General features: G+C 29.8%; 1 protein-coding gene across 2 annotated transcripts in view; it reads left to right on the top strand.

Moving 5' to 3' along the window:
* Nucleotides 1–12,999, top strand: part of LOC108913484 (RNA-binding protein fusilli) — a 150,659-nt gene that overhangs the window by 1,292 nt on the left and 136,368 nt on the right. The window lies entirely within an intron of this gene.

Genomic DNA, 12,999 nt, shown 5'->3' with positions numbered 1-12,999 from the left:
CTTTATTAGGTACAAATATGTTTCCTTAATTAAATAGTAATTGTTCTCGTATAATTGTATTTTCGACTAAAACATATTCTTTTCGGTAAACAAACAATTTAAAAAGTAAGAATTTGGGATAGGCACCTGTCTAAAATTAATAACTACCTATTTGAGGAAATATGAAGTGAACAAAAAATAAAACAACAGATTTTTTTATACAAATTCTAACGTTATCTTATTTTTGGAGAATTTTTACATTATTCAATTAGTTTACTACATTATCCAGTGGCAACTGGTGAAAAATTAATTGGTCATATCTTGATAATAAAACTTGGGACCTATCCCGTTTTTTAGATGATTTTAGGTCTACATAAAGTACTTCCAAGACGAAAATATTTCGAAAAAAGTCCTAAATTGAAAGTGGAAGTCTCATCTCGAAAAGAGTTGCGTATGTGTATATTTGCAAAATATTTTTTCTGTAATGAACTAATAGATATCTCCTTTTTAATATTTATCAAAATTTTTATATCTCATGAAGCTGCATCATTAGGTACTATGCTTGGATATTGAGGACCTATTTTATAGCAAATTTAATTTCCTATAAAAATGTCATTTACGTATTTGCTGTAACTCTAATCATTTATGAGAAAAATTTTAAAATCGATAAAAATTAACTTTAAGATTTTTTGGCAGTGAAATCGTTCAAGTCACACAGATCCTACTTAGGCACTTTCAAAGAACAAATATTCCTCTATAATTATCGCATGTGGACAATAAAATGACGTTAAATGCAGCTGAGATATGGATAATTAAACAAAAACTGTAGGTTTACGTATTAAATGAAAAGGAAAATTTTAAAATCAAATAGCGAGTACTTAAAATTAAAATTAAAAGCTGAAATTTGATGAGATTTTTTTTCCTGTATTTAAAACGATATTTCGTCAATGGAATGAAAAAAAAATACATTTTTTTTAATAGAAATTCATGAGCTAAGAAAATATTTAAATAGTTCAGTTTTAGTACCTAGTACCTTATCAAATTTATAGACCAAATTAAAAATGTATATTCAAATAATACTAGAGTAAGTACTAGCCCAAGAAATGGTTTACTTAAAATATTCCGTTTTCCCAAAGCATTTACTAAAGAACTGTTTTAAAATACTTAAATTCTGAATTTTATGAAAAAAAGTGCTCACATTTTTAATCTAAAGAGGAAAAATCACTCAATACATTTAGTAAACAGTGGGTTGGTAATTATGAAACAAATTTGTACAAGTTACTTGTGAGTTATTTACAAACATAACTTATTAATAAAAGCATTACAATAAAGATGTCATACTTCCACTGAACCCAGTACAAAAATCATGATGTGAAAATTATTTACAATGAAGAATAAAAAATCTTTGTAATTATAGGTATTCCAATCTCCACCTATGGAATTCGCCTTCCAATCCCCACCTATCTTTGTTATGGAAAATCAAATTAAACAACCTGCAAGCGATAATAGATACTAGCGAAGGTAAAGATTTTAAAATATTGTCTCTGGCCGAGCTTTCAATGCTAGATAGGAAAAGGTCTCTAAACTGTCAATGATGCAAAGAGTTCTACTAGTAAAGTTGCAGAAAACATAAAATATGTCTTAAACACTTAAATTTTTGCAATATGAAAAAAGTAACCTAACTACAGCATTATAGTTATCTAAAATGAAAAATATATAGGTGTCTTATCTACAATTTAAATAAATTTAATTTGTATTAATTAAACATACACAATTTTCAGATTTAACACAATCACTTGCGGCTGGTGAAAATTGAAGTGGTCTTACTTTGATTGGAACAGAATTTCCGAAATAGAAAATTAAAATAAAGGTTGTTAACCCTGAAATATTTGGAGAGTTGTGCATGATAAGTATATAGTTTTTCGTGTTTAATAAAATTCAGTTTTCTTTGTACTTATACCTATTTAAATTTTAATTTGACACTAACATTCTATTTTTCAAACTTCATAATGCTGCAAAAAATGAAAATTCTGAGAAAAATAGAAAACACTTGCATAGGTAGGTACATCAGTTGAATCTGAAAATAAACATTTTTCGACGATATATGCAAGCATTTCCGAGATCCCAGAGTTGGCCGTCTTCAGTTTAAAATTTTTATTTCGCAAACCTTCGAAAATGTTTTCTTCCTGTAAATTCCTTGTGGCCCTAGAAATCATCCCCTAAGTAATAATACTAATCCCACACTTTATTATCAAAACATGACCACTTTAATTTTCACTAGGCGCTACTGATAACAAATGAATGACGAACAATCGATAGTTTAGAAGCAATTGTTGTGTAGGTACATTCTACATTAACGTAAAGTATACAGGGTATAAGCAGTTTGACTGCCATTACTTCAGCATGAGATAGAGTAATCATATATGAACAAAACATTGTATATTTCAGGGCCGTAAAATTAACAGTTTTCAAAATACAGCGAGTATTAATATTGGATAGTTTCATCACAACGTGATAACAGCGCTTAACCTGCACGCGACACGCGGCAGACTTTTCCTACGGAAAAAATGTAAAAGACTATTATTGTGAAACGTTTAGTAAATTTCAAGACAATCATTTTCCAATTTTTAAATAAATAATATAAAATGTATTGATTTTGTAGTACGAAGATAGTGTTGTGCTTAAATTTTAACTCGAATTTTAGTAATTATAAATCTCTTAAAACAGAAACTTAATCTAATTTTAATCTAATTATGAATTTGAAAAATAGGTAATTAAAGTACCCAAAGATTCACATCGTCACTCGCTGGAGAACACCTGAAGAAAGTAGTGGTACGCAATAAACACTCAGACACGGTCCAATTCCAGATACCTACTGAATTGCGTATTGCTTGACAGTTTAGTACCTCGTTACGCCGCGCCGTTGTCACATTGCTCGATATGAATTTTATCGAATTTTAAATTTATTACAACGCTAATTATTTTTTAGAATTAAGCATAAAGAAGTTCAGAAAAGTGATAAACATTGTATTTTCTGCTATTCTATGCACGCAGTTATGTCAATATTTTTTAATTAATCGAATTTTTGTACATCAAGTTGGAGATTTTAATAATTTTTTTCTCGGGTTGGTCGAGTTTAGGACCCATGTCATATAAGGTTTTTTTTGTTTATTTTAATGTATTCTATCGTCTGTTAAAATTAAGGCAGTAAACTTCTAACACCTTGTAGAAATATATGCAAATAAGAGTATAAATTGATACTGACGTACCTAAAACCCCGAGTAAAGAAAAAAAAAATAAACTTAAAGGACTAATTCTACAAGGTAGGTATTATAAAAATAATATTTAGAGTCGTTCTCGCTTATATAATTAATGTATTGCACTGCACATTTCGGGAAAAAATCCTTGAAAAATTTTCATGTAAAAACAACATTCAAAAAAGCAAGAAATAACAGAAGCTAATATTACGTATTTTTACTAGTACCTATTCCACGAAAAGCAACAGTATTACATTTATGTTTCAGGTTCCTAACGTTTTCAAATTAAGTGGCGAAATCAATTAAAAAAACATAGTCGGCCATGCTTGTCCCTAATCCACTGGGGACTGGATTTGCTATATGCCGGCGGCCAAAATTTGGCCTCGAAATGCTTGCACCCGGACTGTTACACACCTTCATCAACATGGTTTCTGCTGCAAACGTGATTTTAAATAAATTTTATTTAAGTATTAACGGTGGGCAGGTCATATTTTTGCTCAAGTTTTCATAGATAACTGTAAAGCATTTGTCCCCTACGACATCATCCCTCTTCATAAATTGATGGAAACTTAAACTTCAATTCTACATTCTACAAACATTTATATTATTTTCTCTCAGTAAAATGTAATCACTTACAACTAGACTCCAGTTTCGGATTACTTGAAAATCAAGTCAAGTAATATTTAGTGGTCGAATTTCAAGTTAAACCAAGTAGTCGTATTTCAAGTACTTAAAATTTCAAGTAATTCCCCAAAACTACTGATTTTTTTTATGATATAACGAAATAACAGCATAGCTCATAAAAATGTTTATATAAATTATATTATAAAAATGATAAATACAAACCATTTATTGTGAATTGTAAATTATTATTAATGTGAACCGCAGAACTGATGAAGATGCATGACTTCTTCTTTTCTCGCTGGTGATCAAAGCATAGCACTCCTGAGTCTTCTAGTCGAAATATTATTAACAGAATAGCTCTGGGAAACTGTCTTTCAAAAGAGCAGAAAATAGTGTCAACCAAAAATCATTGGCAATTGCAAAGTAAATAATTTTATTTGGATTTACTTAAAAAGAGCTAATTCGGAAATTAAAATTTTCCGTGACGACTGAAAACTTATTTATTTATTTGGAGCATTTTTTAGTTAAGTCCATCAAATTTATTTATGATTAATGACGTCACTTCTGATTTAGTGCACTCATTCATCGAACTTTTGCCCGTAGACCCTAAACACAATACAAGGTGATTCATTAACAATGGGAAAGTCGAAAGCTGAAGATACTACACATGAAATGGTGACCATTGGCGCAAACATGCCTTATCCGAAAGTTAATAGGTTCGGAAATACAGGGTGTTGAAAGTTAAAATTTTAAATCGTTTTTTTTGCTATTATTCTGAAAATATGTAGGTTAGGAACTTGAAAATTTGTGAAACTATATTTTTTTAGGCGACGAATAAGATGCGTGTTGTAATTTCAGCATTGCTCATAGAGGGCGCCACTTACGACCAATTTTACCGAAAATTTAGTTAATAACTTTTTACCCTGTATATTTAACATGAAACTTGATTCAAAACCTGAAAGAGCTATCATTTTTCCATTAATTATGTACTCTTGTTTCATTTCGGTATCTCGATCCGTTTTCGAGAAAAATCGATTTAACGAACACTATGTTTTGATAATATGAGAAATTAAAAGCGAAACAAACCAAGTGTTTCTTCGTGTTATTACAACAATTAACAATAAAACAAATAAAATACGTAATTATGATTTAAAGTAATTGTTCGAAGAATCCACCGTTGACACTGATACACTTTACACGTTTTCTGAGAGATCTTCGAGTTTGAAACAACATATTGGGATTGCGTCTGACTTCGTTGGCAGCGATTTGTATTCTTTGCCACAACTCTTCACACGAGCCAATAGATTCTTTGTAAACTATATCTTTCATTCGAGACCAAATAGAAAAATCAAGAGGATTGAAGTCCGGACTTCTGGATGGCCAAGCAAAAATGCTTACATGGCCAATCCAGCGATTTGGAAAAACTGCATCTAAATATGCACGCACTGGCCAAGAAAAATGCGGTGGAGCTCCGTCGTGCATGAACCACATGTCTCTTCTTAAATAAAGTGGAACTTCTTCAAGCCGTGGAAGCATTTTTACTTGGCCACCCAGAAGTCCGGACTTCAATCCTCTTCATTTTTCTATTTGGAAGAATCTATTGGTTCGTGTGAAGAGTTGTGGCAAAGAATACAAATCGCTGCCAACGAAGTCAAACGCAATCCCAATATGTTGTTTCAAACTCGAAGATCTCTCAGAAAACGGTGTGTAAAGTGTGTAAATGTCAACGGTGGATTCTTCGAACACTGACTTTAAATAATTATTACGAATTTCATTTGTTTCATTGTTAATTGTTGTAATAACACGAAAAAAGCACTTGGTTGTTTCGTTTTTAATTTCTCGTATTATCAAAACATAGTGTTCGTTAAATCGATTTTTCTCGAGAACGGATCGAGATACCGAAATGAAACACAATTAATGGAAAAATGATTGCTCTTTCAGGTTTTGAATCAAGTTTCATGTTAGAAATACAGGGTAAAAATATAGGTTATTAACTAAAGTTTTGGTAAAATTGATCGTAAATGGCACCCTCTACGAGCAATGCTGAAATTACTACACGCATCTTATTCGTCGCCCAAAAAATATAGTTTCACAAATTTTCAAGTTCCTAAACTACATATTTTCAACACCCTGTATTTCCGAAACTATCAACTTTCGGATAAGACATGTTTGCGCCAATGGTCACCATTTCACTTGTAGTATCTTCAGCTTTCGATTTTCCCATTGTTAATGAATCACCCTGTATACTTCCCTTATATTAGCTTCCCTTACATGCAAGATTTGATGAAAATCTAACAGATGGTATCGCAATCAGGAGTTTAAAGGATTTCAACTGATTTTGATTTTTTGCTATTAGATACTGTTTAACTTGACTCACTACTACTTGTCTTACTTCGAGCAATTTGAAAAATGTAAAGATGAGATAAACACTGTAAGAAAAATTGGAAATATTTTCACTCAATTTCATTCAATAATGTATCAATTTATGTCCACCCGATTGAGTGAAATTTTCCTCTATTAGTATGAGTAGGTACAACTAATATTTTCTAAGGGAAACTATCGGTTTTAGTTCAAATATCAAAAATGTGTAAAATTATCAAAATGCCCAATATTAACTAAAAATGTACTCAATAATTTCACTCAATGAATTCTCTCAGCTTTCACTCAGATCGATTTATTTACAGTGAAGAAGAATATAATATTATTTTTAAGCATGTTAAAAAAAATTCGAATAAATTTTATATACCTCTTTAACCTGTTTTGCACTCAAGTGAACCAGAATAAAATTATTTATTTTACTAAAGTCGTGATAATGTTTTCTGATTAAATGTTTAAAGAAGGTACATGAAGGCATTTTTGCGAACCTAATTACAATAATCACAGATTTTTGGTCAATGGCATTTTCCACTTCTGACGAAAGATTATTCTTAGTATATTAAGCAAACACTGTCATGTATTTACATTTGTCATACTTTACTATGTAAATACTTTTTACTTTCATAGCAATATAATTTAGAAGTGGTAGCAGTTAGTAGTCTTGAGGAAATACTTGAAATACAACTGCTTGCCCTGAGCTTGATTTGATTTCAGGTCTCAAAAATCAAGTTAAACCGTGAATCTCCAATTATTATTATTATTTTGAATAGTATATTCTAAGGGAAAACTCAATACAGACAAACCTTTTATTTAGAAACAATCTAATGAAATATAAAATTATATTTTATTCAGTTGTAACCACTCAAATTCCTTGCCTCCATTCAGGTTCGTTTTTAATTAATTTTTAAATGTAGATATGAGGAATTGGACTGTACCCAGTATATCTCTAGTGATTTTGAGTTGTTTCACACTGTATATTTCACATTATACAATTTTTCATTTTATTAAACATGCAACTGAGCTGGCTAGGTCTTAGGGGTCAAGAGACTGAAAAACGTAAAGAAATTGTATATTTTAATGATATATTTATGTCGCTAATCACTGATACAACTTAACATATCTTATCAAAAGAAAGGCAGATGTTCAAATCAGTTGATGCTTATAGAGATAAGAAATTATCTCTTACTCTGCTATTAATAATATAATAATGATTTAAGTTTACAATTTTAACATGTTTTTTATATAAAATACATAAAATCGGTCAGTATTGCCAAAAATGTTTGTAGTTATGACCAGTATCACTGCAACTAGATTTAATGACTTAATGACTTAATTAGAACATATTATTAGGTTCATCAGAAAATAAAAATAAGTTCTTATGTACTCTTCCTCATTGCATTACCACTGGATATTGTATCTGTTCGTAAATGAAAATATATAAGAGGATGTATTGGCGCTTTTCATTTTTTTATAATTCCTAAAATAAATAAAATCACCTGTGGTAACTAAACGCAATGTATAGGTACATCATTGTATATATCTTTTATCCTTCGCAAAAAATGAGTTCAGTTTTACAGCTTTTTATAAAAAAGAGATCGTTGTGTCTACTGAAACGTCAAGAAACCTCACCCTCAAATTATTCAATCCCTAAGCCATTAATCTTTAACAAGGAAATAAGAACAAGGCTATATAGTAATTTAGAGGATACAATTTACTCTGCATTAAATAAACGATGTTACTAGTACCCTTGATTAGAATTGTTAATGGTCAATGATAGGATTAAGTCCAAATTTCAAACGAAACACATGTTTTACTTGTCAACTTTCCGTCACTATATATTGTGATTATCCTGAGGATGTCACAATATATAGTGACGAAACGTATACAAGTAAAATTTCGTGTTGAAATTTAGCATTTGCTCTACCATTGACTTCAAATAAATAAATAAACGTTTGGTGCAGCATGCACTTTACTATAGTACATTTATCTAACATATTTGCTAACAAAATTTTAAAAAAGTCGATATCGCAACACGTTGACCCATGAACAAATTAAGACAGTCGAGGAATTTATAGATGTTGATAGTCGAATGAAAGGAATACTTTCAGAAGCAGTAGGGACTAGTGAAACTGTTTTTCAATTTTACACGAGATTAAATATTAAATTTCTGGGATACATACAATTTTCGTCTGAATTTTTATAATTAACATACTTGCATAAGTACCATAACGCACATAAGAGTGCATAATTTTAATTAATTGTTTTTAGTAAATCACAAAAATTGTGATTCTATTTTGATAGGTGTTTTGTTTGATATTAGTTTTCAACACTAACCTTCATGACGTTTAATATTATTCTGGGTGTATCTAAATATCCAAATCACATTTAATAAAATTAATGGGGGTCTTTGATAAAAATATGTTTTTCTTTTTTATCCTCCATGTATATCAAGCTAAAGAAACCAAACTTAATAAGAAACAGTAACAATAAATGACATTGTCATTTGTTTCTATGGATTCCATTGCAAAGAACAGGCCACTAAATCTTTCTGTAAAATACACTCTCGTTCAACAGCTCATCTTTTTAAAAATGCATTGCAATACATTTACATATTTTCTCATAAATCCTTAACTTTTCGAAAAAACTTCAAAAAGTTAATAAATGACTGGAGCTTTTTAGAAATATTTTTTAAAAGGAAAAAATTTTGTCTAAAAAAAAAATTGTAAGAAAAAATGTCATAGGGGTTTATTATTTCAACCCCTTACAAATATATTTAAGGGTTGAAAAAGTGTCAAAAATATGTAGTTTTTTTAACAGATAATGTTCACCAAGTTTGTTTTTTTTTAGCTTGATATACATGGAAGATAAAAGGCCTGTTAAGGTGTATTAATATATTAAATTAAATTAAAACAGAAAAGCAATTTTTTTTTTGAAATTTTTGGAGGGGCAAAAAATTTTATTCGAAAGACTCTTATTAATTTTCTTTAGATAATCACCCCTTAGGTACATTTGTTCGGTGTTCTTTAGATACACCCTGTATATAAGTATAGACACCTGTATTTTTGGACAGAGATTAAAATTAAGAACAATTTTAGTAATTGCACTTTTAGGCGGTAAATTACCGTGATTTAAAAATACAAAATTTGAAATGTAATTTCACAGAAAGCACAGTTGATACTCATGTTATTTATGCGGTAAAGATTCGCATCAATATGAATTTAGACGAATATATAATTTGCCACTCACTTATAATAAATATTTTCCGTCTCTATTTTGTAACAATTAATTTCACAGTTTTGACAGACGTTTATTAGGTGTTCAGGTATAATAAATATTTCAAAACAATTTTGTTTGGAAATGCCAAAACGATTGACGTTATCATTAAATGCTAATTTTCAAATCCGAAAAAGGTCGTTAATATTTAACTAGTGCTGTAAATTTAAACTTAAACCAGTTATAAGTCAACTGGGTGAAGTCTGATATCCCAATTACATAGGCGGATTTTTTATCTGAATTCTGGGCGCTCCCAAATTTAATTATTACATTGGATACTTTCACGTTATACATTTGTATAAATCAGATCTTGTAGCATGTAAAATAGTTTTTAATTGAGTGTTTCTGCCATATATATTTAAATTAAACATTTTAATAAGCAAACTCTCGACACATTTCACCATAATGACTGTTTTGCAGCAATCAGAGACTAACGTCAGAAATATTCCGCCAGTTCGGCTCTTATTGTCTTTTTTCTCAAATAAATATGCATTTTTAAAATTCTCAAAAAATTATTGGAGTTGAAATTTTTATTTTTTACCAAAAATATTTTTTTATTTTTTTTATGAAGTAATAGGTAGGTACGTAAAATCTTGTTTATAATAAGACTTCATAGATTTTTTTTGAAACGAGTAGTTTTAAAGTTACTGTTTATTTACAACTGAGTGTAAGTAAGCTTATTTTAGATTTAAACAAAAATAACAAGTAAAAAGTTACTTAGTTAAGTCGCTGACCTACGTTTCATCAGTTTGTGTAAAATATCTTCAGACATTGTTCAAGTACTTCAACATCTTCTATCTCGAAAATTAAGCCGTTTTGGACGTTGTAACGATAAGTATAGTGAAATTAAGAATTTACAATACGAATATTTCTGACGCTTTGTAAAACAGCCCAACATTGCTTCTAAAACAAACCTAACAAAAATCTGCTTGTCGGATTTAAATAATATAATTATTAAACTGAATAATTTCAAATATTTCGAATTTTCACCGCCAAGAACGGCGGTGACAGCATTTTTAACATTAAGGCGATGTTTCGCATTGTATTAGCTATGTCCTGTACAAATTTTGTTCGTGGAATTCTCTTGGTTTCGACAATTCGGATTTCAACCTCGAAAATTGGATAATTTTAAATATTTCGAATTTTCACCACCAAGGACGGCGGTGACAGCATTTTTAACATTAAGACGATGTTTCGCATTGTATTAGCTATGTCCTGTCCAAATTTTGTTTGTGCAACTCTCTTGGTTTCGACAATGCAATACTGTTTTCAACCACCAACATTGAATAATTTCAAATATTTCGAATTTTCACCACCAAGAACGGCGCCAGAGGTTTAAATAGTATTTAACATATTCACCAAAAAAAATAAACCTTAAATCTCAATGAAATAAAAGAAAATAACTTAAATGTTAACTGGATTTGTTTCGTTATTAAAGTTTTAGGTTATAGCTACAGTATTTCATATAGTAATAACAAATATTACAACTTTTATAATATTTTATATGGTATCATTAGTTATGTTTTATATTTTGTCGTGTATTTTCACTAGTCTTTTGAAATTCCTTTGGTGATTTTGTCACCAGAAGAAATTAAGGCAATTATTTTACAATTTGCAGACAATTCACACCTTTATTATATATTTTTTTATTCTTAACGGTCCAAAACAATGAAATGTTCTGTGGTTAGCAATGCATAAAAAATACATATTTTTAAAGGAAGGTTTATGAGAAAGCGTTGACGTTGTAGTTACTTAATTGCATTCGTTATGACTAATATACTCATATATATAAATAGAAAATGTATTCCACCAATCGCCCTGATTGCATTAATGTAAAAAACGGCAATGCAGTTGCATTAATTACTTTTCAATGTATAAATATCAAACATTTATAGTATTTTTATGTAGGTACTTTGTTTAATTAAAAACAAAGACTGTGTTGTGTGTCAAAATGATTTAAAATATATAATCAAATTTAAGTTGTGGGTAAAAAACAGTAAAATAAAATACCTATGACTCTCAGACCGAAAGGTCGACACAATAAGAAAAGGACGGGCAACAGGCTTAAGGTCTACGAACCGATATAAGTGAATGTGATTTAAATTACTTGTTTAATCACTTTCATTTCACCTGTACTCTTTTCTATTTGATACAGGCACTTCGCCAGGTACTTCCTTTCCTTCCTCGTAGAACTGCTGCTATAATTAGATTCCCAAATTATAGGTCTGCACAAGGATGTTCTGTTAAATTTGTGTTGCCTTGCTGTTTTTAAGACTAACTGGTAATTTACTTGTTATTGTCAATTGTCAAATATTTTTGGGAAAATGTTTTTAAAACTAACGCCATTTAAGTACATACTATATACAGAGTGGTCCATAAATAGGTATATTCTTTCGGTAATAAAGGGATTAATACCTGGTATCATTTTAAGCGAGAGGAAACCTAAGAACTTGTATCGTAAATAAAGTAATTCGGAAGAAGGACCGCAAAAATTGGAAAGTAACTTTTTTTTGAAGCAAATAAATGGGAAAAACGAAAGAAACCCGAAATAAAATCACTTGAAACAATATTTATTCAAATATTTGTATAGATACCTATATTTCGCTGGAGTAAAAATAAATGTACAAGACCATATTTTAATAAAATTTATATATTCAGGCTTGGGATTCCCCCAAATTAACAAAAGATAAATATGATGCTTGTTTATTTAAGATAACAAAAAAAGAACAAAATCTTAATTGTTGATGAATAACCAACAGAAAGATACAACATATTAGTTCTCTATAACTAAAAAGAAAAAATACATTTAAAGTGTGTTTAATCATATTTGATATTAGAAACCTAGCTCGGAAAAAAATATTATTTTACAAATTCCCTTAAAGGAAGAACATCAGATTCCGTGTTTGACCATTCTGATCCAGGGCAACATGCTGTTGGTCATTCTCAACATATATTATACAAGGTGTTCCACCTAAGAGGGATTCTTCTGTAACTCTGTAACTATAAAATTTATAAAAAAATCGGTTGTCTTTGAAAAAAATCACAATTCAGCTCTCTAAATGAGGCTAGATAGCGTCTAAACCGTGACAGTTAGAAACCTGCAGTTTTCACATTTCATTTTGTCATAAATTACTCTTTAGAGAGAAAAACATGTACTCTATTCAGACTCGGAAATACTGAGACTACATTTAATAGTTTTACGAGTTGAAAAACTTTTTTTTCATATGGAATGGCCCATATTAATTGTCATGGGTGAATGCAAAATTGAATGCCATTTCTACTGATATAAGGTTGTCCACACTTAACTCTAACAGTTTTCCAGAAAAATCAGGTTCTTTTCTGAAGTCCGAAAAAGTAGATATGTAACAGTGTCAAGAAGGCTTTGAGTTGTATTAGTACAACGTCGATACATAATATTTTGCAAAAGCACAGCACGGCACATCCTTATCGCATCCAATTACATCAAGAGTTACTAAAAGTAGACTTTCAG

Source organism: Anoplophora glabripennis, unplaced genomic scaffold (assembly GCF_000390285.2).
Source record: "Anoplophora glabripennis isolate ALB-LARVAE unplaced genomic scaffold, Agla_2.0 scaffold695, whole genome shotgun sequence".
NCBI classification, from domain to species: domain Eukaryota; kingdom Metazoa; phylum Arthropoda; class Insecta; order Coleoptera; family Cerambycidae; genus Anoplophora; species Anoplophora glabripennis.
This window is presented reverse-complemented; position numbering and strand designations above follow the sequence as displayed.